The sequence below is a fragment of the Balaenoptera physalus genome, assembly GCF_965194825.1.
Source record: "Balaenoptera physalus genome assembly, contig: HAP1_SCAFFOLD_464, whole genome shotgun sequence".
Taxonomy (NCBI): domain Eukaryota; kingdom Metazoa; phylum Chordata; class Mammalia; order Artiodactyla; family Balaenopteridae; genus Balaenoptera; species Balaenoptera physalus.
The window spans coordinates 568287-585682 of NW_028126239.1; the positions used below are offsets into that span (position 1 = coordinate 568287).

A 17396-nucleotide genomic window follows, 5' to 3' on the forward strand; every position below is an offset into this window, starting at 1 on the left:
TCCAAACTTTAATATGCACCAGAATTACCTGGAGAGCTTGTTAAAACACAGATTTCTGGGCCTCAGCCCCAGAGCCTCTGATTCAGTAGGTATGGGATGGGGCCTGAGAATATGCATTTCTAGCAAGTTCTTAGGCAATGCTGGTGGTGCATTCATCAGCTGATGGTGAATTCATCATTGTGGTCCAGGGACCACACTCTGAGAACTGCTGGTGTAGGGCCTTCTGACTCCAAGAGTGGTCCTTGAACACGTTGCATCAGCATCACCAAGGAGTTGTTAGACATTCAGAATCTCAGAACCACCCCGCATTACAAAACCAGAATCTGCACTTTAACAAGATCTCCAGGTGATTTCTAGGCATAGTAGAGTTGAGAAGTACTGGGCTTAAGGCAGGGGTCTCCAAACTTTAGTTATGTGTAGCAGTGTCGGGGTGTGACAAACAGTGTTTAATTAAATACCTGCTTTAGAACTCACTGCTTAGCGTGTGTGTGTGTGTGCATGTGCGTGTATGGTGTATCTATGTATCTTTCTGCCTCTCTCTCTCTGTCCACCCTCCCGCTCATCCCTCCCGTCACTTCTTTCCAAACCATCCCCTTTCACAGACCTTCTCTTTATGTGTTTTCCTTGCTTAGAAGCTAGAAAAATTTGGCTTAAAGTCCTGGCACTGAACTTGGTCAAACCACTTAACTTCTTTGGGCCACTAATTTCACTTAAAATGAAGAAGCAAGCCTAGCTCATTTCTAAGGCCCCTGCAGGTTGTGTGACTTTTCTGGTTCCTTTTCCTCATCTGCATTTGCTTTTCCTGTTCCCTCTGGACCTCTTCCCGTATCCTTCCTGACCCTCTACTTCTTTTCCCCACAACTCTTCCCCTTCTCCCTTTCTTTCTCTGCTTTTTCCTTTCCATACATTCTTCTGTAAGTGACCATAAAATGGAGTTCAATTACACACATGTATCCCCATATCTCTCTTAAGAAATAGGTCATATGTTTTGAATAAAGCCTTTTATGTTTTCTATTAAAAGTGGGAAAATTGAACATTTTATGGTTGTCTCTTGGAACTTCCCCCGCCCTCAATCTTACACTTTATGAAATTACTCTTCATTGGTAACTGACTGTTGTTGCAATATCCCTCCTTGAGATTCTGGGGGGATCTAGTCCTACAGAAAGAAGAGCAACTGCTTCCCTCTGGATCTTATTCAGGATAAGTTGCATTTCGATGTTACTTTGGCCAGCGGCTCTGCTGAACCATCTGTGTGCTCGTGGTTAAGTTTTCATAGTTAAGAGATTGGAACTCAATATAGCACCGCAAAGAGGACCTCTGGCTTGCAGGCTTCATGCGGTTTAAATTTTCTCAGTTACTGCTTGGTGGAGAGGAAGAATTCATCCATATTGTTTCCTCATCTGTGAAGATAGTCCCTACTTTTGTGGCTTAAGTGAGTTTTACGACAGCAGCAGTTCTCAAGCTTTGTTTTCTCAGAACCCCTTCACACTTTTAAAAACCATTGAGAACCCAGTGAGTTTGGTTTATGCAGGTCATATCTACCAATATTTATGGTATTAGAAGTCAAAATTGAGAAAATCTAATTCATTTAAAGTTCCTATCAAATTCATTGCATGTTAACATTAATGACATATTTTTATGAAAATGACTATATTTTCCAAAACAAAAAAATTAGTGGCAAGAGTACCATTGTTTTTCATTTTTGCAACTCACTTTAATGTCTGCTGAGTAGAAGATGGATGGATTTTCATGCCTGCTTTTGTATTCTGTCTGTTGCTGTATGGTTTTTTGTTTTTTTGTTTTTTATTTTTTGGTTAAAGTAGATATAGAAAATCTTTCACAGATATATAATTTGGAAAAGGAAAGAGTATTTTAATTGCCCTTTCACATAATTGTGGAAATTCTTTTTAGATACTATACCAAAACTTGACACGTGGTAGTTTCTGTGGTAGTTCCTTAAAGGCTAGTTGCAATGTGGAATCTGAAACCATATCAACAAACATTATGATCTGTTGGTCTGTGTTGAACTTTGAATGAAACTTTTACCCATCTGTAAACATCATACATTGATCATTTGGAAAATATTGTTCACTGAATTATACAGAACTTCCAAATATTGGCACGTTTCATTATACAGTATAAAAAATCACAATCATTAATATCAGTACTGATCTCATTAGAAAATTCAAATATTAGGACGTTGTCAAGCTAATGATAGTAGATACAAGTCTTCCAAAATTTTAATTTTTGCTTGAAAACTCAACTATATCATTAGTAAAAAATACTGTCAGTAGTTCTCCTTGAAAGGATAAACACACTTCACTGCTTTTTGAGAAACTGTGTGCCAGATATACAAGTCTGAGAAACAATAGTTTGTCCACTAGTCATTCTTTCAAGTAAAAATGGTGCTTCATGAATCAAGTGGCTGGTTCATCTTGCAACTCAGACAACTGCACATGTGTTTTTCCTTGAGACAAATGTCAAAGTCCAGTGTGCAAAAGGAGTGCTTTTCATGAACTTCCTGTTTGATCATGTAGAATATTATAAAGATGTGGATAAATTTGAGATGTAGTCAAATTAATACTTTCCATTGCTGCAAATTTTAGGTCATTTTTCAATGAAGCTGGCTTTTAAAAACATTTATTTATTTATTTATATTTATTTTTGGCTGCGTTGGGTCTTTGTTGCTGCGTGCAGGCTTTCTCTAGTTGAGGCGAGTGCTACTCTTCGTTGCGGAGCGCGGGCTTCTAATTGCGGTGGCTTCTCTTGTTGCGGAGCATGGGCTCTAGGCACGCGGGCTTCGGTAGTTGTGGCACACGGGCTCAGTGGTTGTGGCTCACGGGCTTAGTTGCTCCGCAGCATGTGGGATCTTCCCGGACCAGGGCTCGAACCCGTGTCCCCTGCATTGGCAGGCGGATTCTTAGCCACTGTGCCGCCAGGGAAGTCCTGAAGCTGGCTTTTTAAATTAAAAAAAATTCTTTTTCACTGTCAGTGTATGGCTGTGAAGAATACTATGACTATTAGTACAGCTTGGTGCCATGTCTTGATTTGTAATAAAGTGTCAGATCGTCTATCCATTCTTGCTTTTGCATCATTAAGTCAACACAGTGAAGAAAGCACATGGCATCTGGGTATTATGAAAATTGTTTTGACCTCATGTACCTCTTGAAAAGTTCTTAGGAATCTCCAAGGATCCATGGGCCACAGTTTGAGAATGGTTGCACTATAATGTGAGGGAATCTCATCAGGCTGCAAGTGTATGATCTTATGTCATTTAGCTTGACTTAGTGTTCAGCCTGCTACCCAAAGTGTTGAAAGTTGATCCACATCAAAATCATCTGCAACAGAATCTCTGTGGTTGGGACTGAGGAAACTGAATTGTTCTCAAGGGCCTCAAACACAGTGATGTTTGGGAGCATTATTTTGCTTTTATAAAGCCACTCTTTCCAAAACCATGGCATAGTCCCAATGGTCAAATACAAAATGATTTTAGGCAACTATTTCTTAATTTTAATAGTTATATTAAAGTCTATTACCTTATTTTAGCAAAATGTAAGATGCCATCGATTGTAAGATAACCTATTTTGTGTCCCACTAATAAAGGAAAACACCCTGCTAATTACAGTACTCCTTTCATTGATTATAAGATGCATCCCAAGTTTAGAGATAATATTTTGTGAAAATGTGAAGAAAGTTAGAATAAAATAGAATAATATGTGCTAACGACTTAGAGACAGTGAAATATCTGTTTATAGTAGTGATATAAAGCAGTGTTTCTCAAACTTTGGTGGGCATAGGAATCCAATTGGGAATCTTGTTGAAATAGATATTCTGATTCAGCAGAGCTGGAGTAGAGTTTGAGATTCTGAATATCTAAATGTCTCAGCTGATGCTGAGATAGACTGTCCAGACTTTCATAACAAGCATATAGGGTAACTTTGAAAAACACATCTAAGAAGAGAAAGGAATCAAGGTAAATCAAAATATTAAGTGAATTAGCAGTAGTGGTCTTAAATGGGTATTGCAAAATTTGTGATAGTAGTATAAGAATGAAGTCTGAAGTTGGGGAAAGACTACAATGACTCATGGTCAAACTATACCTTTAGGTCTCTTAGAAAAACAAGACTTTCCGTCTGGGATTCAAGTCACTGCGTGTGTTGAGGTGAAGATTTTTCTTCTTCCACCCACAGCTCTAACCATGACTCAGAATCCAGTATCTCCTACTTTTACTGCCTAGATGATGCATGAGTTGTCTCAGCGATATTCTTGCAAATGTGTTGTCCAGCCTACTCAAATGCCTTCAAGATGACTTTTTTCCCTTTTGAAAATTTTGGAAAATCATTTGGGGTAGTTTCTGCAGGCCAAAGATACTTCTTGCTTTAAACTGAAATCTGGCTCTCTGTGATTTCAGGATGTTTGATCCTCCTTTCGGCTCTTGGTAACAACAGAAAGAGTTCAAACCTTCTCCCCACAAGACAACTCTTCACCCACTTGATGGCTTCTCTGGGTTCTCCTTGGCTTTTTTTTTTTTTTTTTAATGTGGACCATTTTTCAAGTGTTTATTGAATTTGTTACAGTATTGCTTCTGTTTTATGTTTTGGTTTTTTGGCTGCAAGGCATGTAGGATCTTAGCTCCCAGACCAGGGATTGAGCCTGGAAGGTGAAGTCTTAACCACTGGACCTCCAGGGAAGTCCCTCCTTAGCGTTTTCTTTTCCAGGCTAAGTAGCCCCAGTGCTGTCTTCATCTGTTTCTTCCGTGATGTGCTTCTGCATCTCCTTTACCATCACAGTGAGCTCACTCCTGTTAATCTCTTAAGTGTGACATCCAGACCACATGTTGTCCTCCATCAGCATGTGCCCTCACCTCTCCTGACCTAGGTGTCATGCCCTCTGGCAGCCTCCTCACACCGATGGCTTACCACTCACTGTCAAGCAAAGCCCCTCAACGCACGCTGTGTGCGTCCGGTTGCTAAGTCAGATCTTGTCCCCATATTTATACAACTGTACTCTGGGACCCAGGGCTAAAACCATGTATTCTTGGCTGATAAAACTTTCCCTTGTTATGTCTCATCCAACTCTCTTGGCATGACTCATGGTGTCCCTGGAAACTCTACCCCCAGAAAGTCCCCTAATTATCTGCTTCTTGGTTTTGAGAGCTTGACCTGCTTCCAGCCCTACACAGCTGTGTCCCTCCAACCATCCCCTCTGTTCCTGTCTTTAGGGGTCTTCCAATGGGGATGGCCATCCCAGTCTCCCTGACCTCCAGCACCACCTTCTGAGTGCTCCCCAACCCCTCTTACTGCTGTCAGTGCGCTATGACACTGCTCTCAACTTTCAGCCCTCTCTTGGGAACTTCTCAGCTACTGCATCTTGTCAGCAATGGTGTGGTCATGACTTAATTATACTTTGGTTTCCTTGGTCCTAATTCATCTAGAATTACTTCCAATAAACACAAATCTTGAGGTGGGGGAGTAATTTTTTTTTATTACTACAGTGGACATAGGTTTGAATCCATTTCTCCTTATTCTCTCAGCATCATTTGTGAGTAAAGACACAGCTGAGGGGATTCATGGGTGCGGCCTCTGCTCAAAAAACAGCAAAGTTAGACTTGTGTGAAGACTGAATCTTGAGCCTACGAACATCATGTTTGGGGCCAACCTAAGTATATTGACCTGGAGCTTGTGTGTCAAAGTTCTGCAGTGTGTTTTATTCCTGTTAGTGTGATGAGCAAATTTGGGAAGACCTGCTTCCGTAGCTGCATATTTTGTAATCTGCCTTTAGAAATACTTAAGTAATGGATTTTAATTTCATCAGTTTCAGATTCCTGTGAGTGTGGCAAGAATGAGAATGTGTAAAACACTGTTTGCTAATTTCAATTATTGTATTCCCAATCAAGATGAAAGTGACTCTTACCTTCTTGGTTTCCAAAGCAATGGTTAGTGTCCTTCAGGAATGAAGTGGCTTCTGAGAGAGTGATTCCAGAAATCAAAACTAAACAAAACAAAGAACAAATGAACTATGAAGAGTTTAAATAAATCTAGAAATTGTACTTTTCTAAGTTTAGCTACATTTAAATAGTACACAGTGGATGGTGTGGGATGGAAATACATTTTCCATTTTTCCCTTCGGTTAAGTCATCATTCTTTAAATAATTGGGTAATTACAGCACTGATTAACAATTTTTTTGAGTATCTTCTGTGTGTGCAAAGTACCATGTCAGCTCCTTAAGGGGGTATAAAAAAGGATAAAGACAGTCTCTACCCTAAAGGAATGCAAAATTTAGGAACAGTTAAGAGAAATGCTCAAATAAATCTTTGAACAAGGAAGAATAATACAAATTCTGTAAGCGTCTAAATGAAGTGTTATGGGGACTTAGAGAGATGATGCTTCTGGCTGAGGGTAAGGGGCCGTGAGGGGTCAAAAAAGAAAGGAAGGAAGGAGGGGAATGATCCGGATTGTAACTTGGATGCTTTTAGACCAGAAGTTGAATTCTTTGGCAATGAGAGAGAAGTTGTGAATTATGGGCAAGACTTCTTTAAGAGGTCTAGGAAGGGCACTCTCTTAAATATCCTATATTCTCTTGGAGAAGATGAAGGTAGGGTATCTGATAACTTATTTGGGACTCAGGAATCTCAGTCCAGAAGTTGATAACCTACATGAAGATCTCAGGATACCATAAGAGTCTGAATAATTTTCAATATCAAATTTAACTTAAACTTCCCATTTACCACACAGTACTTTTATGGAACCTGGGGAACATGTCGTGAAATACCATTTAGGCAGGAAGAGACATTTCAACACTTGCTTTCCTACTTTGGTCGCGTACTCTTGGTCTCTTCCTTTTATGAGTCTCTAATAATCTCCAGCTATATCCTAAAATTCTCACAACTTTCTCAGGAAAAGATTAAATGATTAAGTATCATATTCTGAATCCTTGGTTCAAATGAAATCACACTTGGAGGCAGAACCTCGGTTTTCTAATGCCAGCTCTGTAAAGTAGCTGTTGTAATTTCCTTGAGCTTTGGTTTCCTTCTGTAAATGAGACAGATGGACCAGAAAATCCCCAAGATTTCTCTTAACCCTGTGAATGTATGACAGAAGGTATTCTGGTGAAGATGGTGGCCAGAAATCAAAGCATCGCAAGCTCCTAAAGCTATAGAATCCCTCTGAGGGATGCTCCTGCAGTGTCAGACATGACCCAGCCCAAAGTCCACAAGGCATGCCATGCATGAGCAGTCTGGAAACTGGTCATTAATAAGCAAACTAGGATGCATTCTGAGATGGATAAAATGCATGGGAGAATTTCTTCCCGCAATCATCTCCCAGAAATCCTGACATAAGAAAAAAATTTACATAACCAACCACAAAAATTTCAAATAATACTTCAAGGCAATCACAGAAGAGATATCACAAATTAGCATGTTTATTTGTTAACTGCAATTATAATACTGACCTAAACAATTAGAGGGGTAAGTACGTATTATATTCAGCTTTATATCCTGCAGGTTAGTTTTTTTTTTTGGTGTCATAATTGCTTATATTCTTGTCTTTTTACTCTTTGTAGAAGCTTCTTGAAAGGCCTCGCCATCTTGTCTCCCATATTGCCCTTAACACAGTTCCTTACGCTTAGTAGGCCCTCAGCAAAGGCTGCTGTGTTGCCTTCTCTCCTCTCCAGGTAACCTGATCAGGTATAATCACAGCTACATGGAGCAAAAAAGCGAGCACTTGTGAGCACTTACCTTGCGATGCTGTGGTCGAAGCAGTTTCGAAAGTGTGGCCCCCCAGCTCCCTTTATACTCCCAAATGCGCAAGCCCAGCACTCTAACGTGGCTGTATTGGGGGATCACCATTTACTCCTTAGATGTAAATGCATCGTAGCCCTGATCTTTCATTCTTGTTAAGTTACTTGGATAAATGACCAGCGGAGGCTGTATAATGCCAAGTCAGCTGCGTAGGGATTTTGACGTTGGACACAGATCTTTGAGACTTAGAGAGTCCTAGAGGCCGAGCAGAACTGGGGCAGAGTGTGCTAAGAAGGTCAGTGAAGGGCAGAGCCACAGGGTGAATTGTCAAGCGATGGATGATCAATAGCATGGATACTAAGTACGTCTCCTTTACCCAGCATCGTAAACATGAGGTGGTGTGCGCCTCTTCTCAGAAATCTCCGGAAAACATAAGATTGGCCATTTAACACATCCATTCTTTTTTTTTTTAACATTATTTTTTAATTGAAGTATATTTGATTTACAATGTTGTGTTAGTTTCAGGTGTACAGCAAAGAGATTCATGTATACACACACACACACACACACACACACACACACACATATATCTATATATTCTTTTTCAGATTCATTTCCCTTATAGGTTATTACAAAATACTGAGTATATAGTTCCCTGTGCTATACAGTAGGTCCTTGTTGTTTTTCTATTTTATATATAGTAGTGTGTATGTGTTAATCCCAAACTCCTAATTTATCCCCCACCTCCCTTTCCCCTTAGGTAACCATAAATTTGTTTTCTATATGTGTAGGTCTACTTCTGTTTTGTAAATAAGTTCATTTGTATCATTTTTTTTTTTAGATTCCACATATAAGCGATATCGTATATTTGTCTTTGTCTGGCTTACTTCACTTAGTGTGATAATCTCTAGGTCCATCTAACCCATCTATTCTTTTTTTTTTTTTTTTTTTTTATTAAAGAGGTCTGGAGATCTTGTGAATCAATGATGTCTGAAAAGTAAGAAAGTGCTTGCGAGTGTATTTCTATCATTAATGTGTCGGAAATGATATAAGGCGTTGATTGGTTTAATGAGAATTAATGTGAATAAACTTGAAATATAGAACATGGCATTTTGAAGAGGCATGAAGAATGATCAAGAGCAGACACTCAAAGAAGAAATGAATCTATAAAAAACCAGCACAGTGACCCTAACCCTAGCTACAACTGGTCTATATGTTCATTAATTTCCCAGTATATAAAGCATGAAGTTAACATGGTTTTGATATGCTTTTCTTTAATGACTAATAATGTTGAGCATCTTTTCAGAGGCTTTTAACCATCTGTATATTTTCTTTGAATAGCTATCATTCAGATCTTCTGTCCACTTTTTTTTTTTTTCACACACACACCCTGTATTTTATTTTTACAAGACATAAATAGACTGACATCAAGCATTGTACATGGATGACCACAAGAAAAGCAACAATGATTGCAATTACCAAACATGAAACACACTCATACTATGTCATAATATTGACATTCAGTCCAGTAATCCTCCACTGCAACAGCTCCTTTACTTTGCAGTGAAAATTGATTTGTATATTCTTTGCCTCTGAGTCCTTGTGGGATTTTTTTTTTTTTAATTCAGACAGAAAGTCACAAAAATTATACTCATCCTCATCAGTTCACTCAGTCCCATGTAATTAATTTTTTTTTTCATCTTGATCTTTTGTTAGCACTTTTATGAGTTCATCAGTTTTTCATTAGAGTTCTGAAAATGCTTATTCATTCAGTTCAGCAGTACAGTCAGTTACCAGAAACCTGTACTTGTCAGAGTCTTTTCCATGACTTTCTTGAAGATGAAACCCTTGTATAGGAACATATTTGCAAAATCATCAGAGTACACCCAGTACTGTCTGTAAATGACAAAAGACTTAAAAATGACCATGGTTAAAGATTTGATGAAAGTTCATAATAATGCAGTTGACAAGAAAATTAGTTATTTCTGAGATATACATTTTAAAGTAATAACTAGGATTGTTACTGATAACATTATACCAGAACATATAAGATTTTTAGAAATTTCATGTAATGTCTGAAACATTTATATTAACATATTTCCATACATATTTCCATACAATTATAAATATAAGATTTTTAGAAATTTCATGTAATGTCTGAAACATTTATATTAACATATTTCCATACAAATAACCCAATGAAAGTTTAGTATTAGTTGTTTTGTTTGTTTGTTTTTTTATACTGCAGCTTCTTATTAGGCATCAATTTTATACACATCAGTGTATACATGTCAATCCCAATTGCCCAATTCAGCACACCACCATCCCCACCCCACCGCAGTTTTCCCCCCTTGGTGTCCATATGTCCATTCTCTACATCTGTGTCTCAACTTCTGCCCTGCAAACTGGCTCATCTGTACCATTTTCCTAGGTTCCACATACATGCATTAATATACGATATTTGTTTTTCTCTTTCTGACTTACTTCACTCTGTATGACAGTCTCTAGATCCATCCACGTCTCAACCAATGACCCAATTTAGTTCCTTTTTATGGCTGAGTAATACTCCATTGTATATATGTACCACAACTTCTTTATCCATTCGTCTCTTGATGGGCATTTAGGTTGCTTCCATGACCTGGCTATTGGAAATAGTGCTGCAATGAACATTCAGGTGCATGTGTCTTTTTGAATTACAGTTTTCTCTGGGTATATGCCCAGTAGTGGGATTGCTGGGTCATATGGTAATTCTATTTTTAGTTTTTTAAGGAACCTCCATACTATCCTCCATAGTGGCTGTATCAATTTACATTCCCACCAACAGTGCAAGAGGGTTCCCTTTTCTCCACACCCTCTCCAGCATTTGTTGTTTGTAGATTTTCTGATGATGCCCATTCTAACAGTAGTGAGGTGATACCTCATTGTAGTTTTGATTTGCATTTCTCTAATAATTAGTGATGTTGAGCATCTTTTCATGTGCTTCATGGCCGTCTGTATGTCTTCTTTGGAGAAATGTCTATTTAGGTCTTCTGCCCATTTTTGGATTGGGGTGTTTGTTTCTTTAATATTGAGCTGAATGAGCTGTTTATATATTTTGGCGATTAATCCTTTGTCCGTTGATTCATTTGCAAATATTTTCTCCCATTCTGAGGGTTGTCTTTTCGTCTTGTTTATGGTTTCCTTTGCTGTGCAAAAGCTTTGAAGTTTCATTAGGTCCCACTTGTTTATTTTTGTTTTTATTTCCATTACTCTAGGAGGTGGATCAAAAAAGATCTTGCTGTGATTTATGTCAAAGAGTGTTCTTCCTATGTTTTCCTCTAAGAGTTTTATAGTGTCCAGTCTTATATTTAGGTCTCTAATCCATTTTGAGTTTATTTTTGTGTATGGTGTTAGGGAGTATTCTAATTTCATTCTTTTACATGTAGCTGTCCAGTTTTCCCAGCACCACTTATTGAAGAGACTGTCTTTTCTCCATTGTATATGTTTGCCTCCTTTGTCATAGATTAGTTGACCATAGGTGCGTGGGTTAATCTCTGGGCTTTCTATCTTGTTCCATTGATCTATGTTTCTGTTTTTGTGCCAGTACCATATTGTCTTGATTACTGTAGCTTTGTAGTATAGTCTGAAGTCAGGGAGTCTGATTCCTCCAGCTCCATTTTTTTGCCTCAAGACTGCTTTGGCTATTTGGGGTCTTTTGTGTCTCCATACAAATTTTAAGATGATTTGTTCTAGCTCCGTAAAAAATGCCATTGGTAATTTGATAGGGATTGCATTGAATCTGTAGATTGCTTTGGGTAGTATACTCATTTTCACAATGTTGATTCTTCCAATCCAAGAACATGGTATATCTCTCCATCTGTTGGTATCATCTTTAATTTCTTTCATCAGTGTCTTATAGTTTTCTGCATACAGGTCTTTTGTCTCCCTAGGTAGGTTTATTCCTAGGTATTTTATTCTTTTTGTTGCAATGGTAAATGGGAGTGTTTCCATAATTTCTCTTTCAGATTTTTCATCATTAGTGTATAGGAATGCAAGAGATTTCTGTGCATTAATTTTGTATCCTGCAACTTTACCATATTCATTAATTAGCTCTAGCAGTTTTCTGGTGGCAGTTTTAGGATTCTCTATGTATAGTATCATGTCATCCGCAAACAGTGACAGTTTTACTTCTTCTTTTCCAATTTGTATTCCTTTTATTTCTTTTTCTTCTCTGATTGCCGTGGCTAGGACTTCCAGAACTATGTTGAATAATAGTGGTGAGAGTGGACATCCTTGTCTCGTTCCTGATCTTAGAGGAAATGCTTTCAGTTTTTCACCATTGAGAATGATGTTTGCTGTGGGTTTGTCATATATGGCCTTTATTATGTTGAGGTAGGTTCCCTCTATGCCCACTTTCTGGAGAGTTCTTATCAGAAATGGTGTTGAATTTTGTCAAAAGCTTTTCTGCATCTATTGAGATGATCATATGGTTTTTATTCTTCAATTTGTTAATATGGTGTATCACATTGATTGATTTGCGTATATTGAAGAATCCTTGCATCCCTGGGATAAATCCCACTTGATCGTGGTGTATGATCCTTTTAATGTGTTGTTGGATTCTGTTTGCTAGTATTTTGTTGAGGATTTTTGCATCTATATTCATCAGTGATATTGGTCTGTAATTTTCTTTTTTTGTAGTGTCTTTGTCTGGTTTTGGTATCAGGGTGATGGTGGCCTCATAGAATGAGTTTGGGAGTGTTCCTTCCTCTGCAATTTTTTGGAAGAGTTTGAGAAGGATGGGTGTTAGCTCTTCTCAAATGTTTGATAGAATTCACCTGTGAAGCCATCTGGTCCTGGACTTTTGTTTGTTGGAAGATTTTTAATCACAGTTTCAATTTCATTACTTGTGATTGGTCTGTTCATATTTTCTGTTTCTTCCTGGTTCAGTCTTGGAAGGTTATACCTTTCTAAGAATTTGTCCATTTCTTCCAGGTTGTCCATTTTATTGGCATAAAGTTGCTTGTAGTAGTCTCTTAGGATGCTTTGTATTTCTGCGGTGTCTGTTGTAACTTCTCCTTTTTCATTTCTGATTTTATTGATTTGAGTCCTCTCCCTCTTTTTCTTGATGAGTCTGGCTAATGGCTTATCAATTTTGTTTATCTTCTCAAAGAACCAACTTTTAGTTTTATTGATCTTTGCTATTGTTTTCTTTGTTTCTATTTCATTTATTTCTGCTCTGATCTTTATGATTTCTTTCCTTCTACTAACTTTGGGTTTTGTTTGTTCTTCTTTCTCTAGTTTCTTTAGGTGTAAGGTTAGATTGTTTACTTGAGATTTTTCTTGTTTCTTTAGGTAGGCTTGTATAGCTATAAACTTCCCTCTTAGAACTGCTTTTGCTGCATCCCATAGGTTTTGGCTTGTCGTGTTTTCATTGTCATTTGTCTCTAGGTATTTTTTTATTTCCTCTTTGATTTCTTCAGTGATCTCTTGGTTATTTAGTAACGTATTGTTTAGCCTCCACGTGTTTGTCTTTTTTACGTTTTTTTCCCTGTAATTCATTTCTAATCTCATAGCGTTGTGGTCAGAAAAGATGCTTGATATGATTTCAATTTTCTTAAATTTACCAAGGCTTGATTTGTGACCCAAGATGTGATCTATCCTGGAGAATGTTCCGTGCGCACTTGAGAAGAACGTGTAATCTGCTGTTTTTGGATGGAATGTCCTATATATATCAATTAAATCTATCTGGTCTATTGTGTCATTTAAAGCTTCTGTTTCCTTATTTATTTTCATTTTGGATGATCTGTCCATTGGTGTAAGTGAGGTGTTAAAGTCCCCCACTATTATTGTGTTACTGTCGATTTCCTCTTTTATAGCTGTTAGCAGTTGCCTTATGTATTGAGGTGCTCCTATTGGGTGCATGTATATTTATAATTGATATAATTGTTATATCTTCTTTATGGATTGATCCCTGGATCATTATGTAGTGTCCTTCCTTGTCTCTTGTAACATTCTTTATTTTAAAGTCTATTTTATCTGATATGAGTATAGCTACTCCAGCTTTCTTTTGATTTCCATTTGCATGGAATATCTTTTTCCATCCCCTCACTTTCAGTCTGTATGTGTCCCTAGGTCTAAAGTGGGTCTCTTGTAGACAGCATATATATGGGTCTTGTTTTTGTATCCATTCAGCCAGTCTATGTCTTTTGGTTGGGGCATTTAATCCATTCACGTTTAAGGTAATTATCGATATGTATGTTCCTATGACCATTTTCTTAATTGTTTTGGGTTTGTTTTTGTAGGTCCTTTTCTTCTCTTGTGTTTCCCACTTAGAGAAGTTCCTTTAGCATTTGTTGTAGAGCTGGTTTGGTGGTGCTGAATTCTCTTAGCTCTTGCTTGTCTGTAAAGCTTTTGATTTCTCCATCAAATCTAAATGAGATCCTTGCCGGGTAGAGTAATCTTGGTTGTAGGTTCTTCCCTTTCATCACTTTAAGTATATCATGCCACTCCCTTCTGGCTTGCAGAGTTGCTGCTGAGAAATCAGCTGTTAACCTTATGGGAGTTCCCTTGTATGTTATTTGTCGTTTTTCCCTTGCTGCTTTCAATAATTTTTCTTTGTCTTTAATTTTTGCCACTTTGATTACTATGTGTCTCGGCATGTTTCTCCTTGGGTTTAATCTGTATGGGACTCTCTGCGCTTCCTGGACTTGGGTGGCTATTTCCTTTCCCATGTTAGGGAAGTTTTCGACTATAATCTCTTCAAATATTTTCTCTGGTCCTTTCTCTCTCTCTTCTCCTTCTGGGACCCCTATAATGCGAATGTTGTTGCGTTTAATGTTGTCCCAGAGGTCTCTTAGGCTGTCTTCATTTCTTTTCATTCTTTTTTCTTTAGTCTGTTCCGCAGCAGTGAATTCCACCATTCTGTCTTCCAGGTCACTTATCCGTTCTTCTGCCTCAGTTATTCTGCTATTGATTCCTTCTAGTGTAGTTTTCATTTCAGTTATTGTATTGGTCATCTCTGTTTGTTTGTTCTTTAATTCTTCTAGGTCTTTGTTAATCATTTCTTGCATCTTCTCAATCTTTGCCTCCATTCTTATTCCGAGGTCCTGGATCATCTTCACTATCTTCACTATCATTATTCTGAATTCTTTTTCTGGAAGGTTGCCTATCTCCACTTCATTTAGTTGTTTTTCTGGGGTTTTTTCTTGTTCCTTCATCTGGTACATAGCCCTCTGCCTTTTCATCTTCTCTATCTTTCTGTAACTGTGGTTTTTTTTCTAACCCATCTATTCTTATCCATTAATTTATTTTGTTAAAAAATCCATTGTAGGTGGAAAACTTTCTAAAATGTATTATCTTGATTTATTTAATCTAGTATCTTGAATAGACTTCAACTTTTCCTTGATCACTCAGGGGCCTGGGAGGTGACGTAATAAAGTTGTCAGGGATATTATAGTTTCTTCGCGGATTTTACCCTGCACTAATTGTTCCTAGGTTGCAATGAATTTTTGTGTCACCTTTCTAGTTTTTATATCTACACCTTCACGGCAAGTTACTCAGCTGTATTCTGTCTGTGGTTAGTGTGTTTGCCTCTGTGAGCCCGATCTTCCTTTTTCTAATCTGCTATAGAATGGGAAACAGATAAGCAAGCTAAAGGAAAAAACAAACAAACAAAAGGAGTCATAAGTTCCATGGGAAGTTCTAGAAGTCCTAATGAAAATACATGGTCTTTGTGACAACTCTTATGGTTGCTCGGGGTTGTTTTTTGGCTGAAACATAAGTAATGTTTGACTATGTAGGAATTACCATACATTTTAGAAGTTAGAGCCATTTACAGCAATACAGCCTGACTTGTTTATGTTGTATATGATCAATGTGTACTGAATTATACTCAATAATTTGTAATAACCTATAATGGAATATAATCTGAAAACAATAAAACTGAGTCACTTTTCCGTACACCTGAAACTAACACAATATTGTAAATCAACTATACTTCAATTAAAAAGAAAAAAAGATTCTCCAGTCTTCCAGTGGGTAGTCTCATATAGGTAAGGCATTTCCAAGGACAGTTTGCATTAGTCAAAATGAAACTGTGGACAAAGGAGAAACAGATAGGAATAGGACTTCCACGTAGCATTTTCCAAAGTAGATTTGACAGAATGCTGATTCTGAGAGAAACTGTGAAATAAAAGGTCCCGTGGCTAAATGAGTTCAGGAAATGTGGCCAACTCTATTCCCTGTTGTTGGAGATTCACCATAAATACTAACATGTTAAGGGGCCTGAGAAGCCTTTCAGTAAAAAAATATGAAGAACTTTTTTGTACCAGGTGATCTGATGTTGGAACACCGTCTTACTCCCTGCTTGAGAAAACAAGAGGAGAAGGCTGAAGGCTGCAATCCACAGAGAACTCGTCTCATTCTTAGTACCATTTGGCCCAGGAGAAAGCAACAGACAGTGATCAGGCATAAACACAGCTGCTTTTATCCAAGGGACAGTCTTTTGTATGTAACAGATGCTCAGTAGATTTTGTTCCTGTGTGTAAATGAATAAGGACGATTCATGGGGAATCTGTGTTGAAAGAGGGCTGAAGTGATAAGGCAGAAAAGAATGGAATCAGACTCAGTCTCACTTAATAGTAATAGTTTATATTTATTAAGAACTCACTACGTGCCAGGCTTTATCCATATTGGCTCACTTAAGCATCATAATAGTTTTGTGGGGTAGGTGCTAACATCATTCCCATTTTATGGCTGAAGAAATTTGGGCCACTGAGAGTTTAAATAAACTGCCTAAGGCCACACAACTAGTAAGTGGCAGAAATGGGATTCAAATCCTCTCTGGCTCTAGAGCCAATGCCTATAACCTTTCACTTTTGCAAGCCCATCACTTTTGAGTGCTGGCAATGGGGAAAGGAGATATGAAATAGGGACATTGCTCCAAAGGAGGTGATAATGGACATGGGAAGAGAGTACATAGACACGGAAAGATAAATTACTTTTCCAAGGTTAAGTGCCAAGATGAGTGAGATGCACAGTGGACTAGATGTATGGACAAGGTATTTAAAACCCGTAAGGTATGTTGTTTATGTAAAATATTCTCAGAATTGTTATTAATGATAATGATACTGCTTTGGAGGAGAGAAGAGATCTGAAGGGGATGGTGACTGTGGAGATAATAATAATAATAAAAAAAAAATAATGCTTTTTGTAGTTCTTTCCAGTTTACATAACACTTTTGTATATTTTATTATGTTTATTTTTCTCTGCAAGCCTTAGGTGGTTATACTGTTTATATTCTTATTATTCCCATTGTCCATATGGGGAACTGAGGCCTAATGGAGTTAAGTGATTGACCAAAAGGCCCCACAGCTAGTAGGCAATGGAGCCAGAATTGGAATCCCAGGTTGCTGATTCCAAAGCCTCGCCTTTTCCTCTATCCTCTACTCTCTCTTAAAGAAGGCAGATTTTAAGAGTACAGGGAGGAGGTTCCAGGCTTAGGGAACATAGGGATTGTGGTTAGAAACAAGACTTCCCAGGGTGTGTTTCAGGAAGGTGGAATGGGCAAGCCTGGATGGAAGGGTTGGGGGTAACACGGAGGTGAGGCTGGAGAAGTGGGCTGGGCTTGTCTGTGATGGGCTCCCAGTGCCCATGGAAGGAGTCAGGACATTATTC

At 38.0% G+C, this 17396-nt stretch overlaps 1 protein-coding gene across 2 annotated transcripts in view; it reads right to left on the bottom strand.

Moving 5' to 3' along the window:
* The window catches only part of LOC309653515 (myosin-2-like), a 37215-nt gene that overhangs the window by 7515 nt on the left and 12304 nt on the right, over nucleotides 1-17396 (bottom strand). For both annotated transcript variants that reach the window (XM_082478453.1, XM_082478452.1), the window contains one exon: nucleotides 5914-5991. The gene's annotated coding sequence lies outside the window, so the exon portion shown is untranslated. The remainder of the gene's footprint in view (nucleotides 1-5913; nucleotides 5992-17396) is intronic.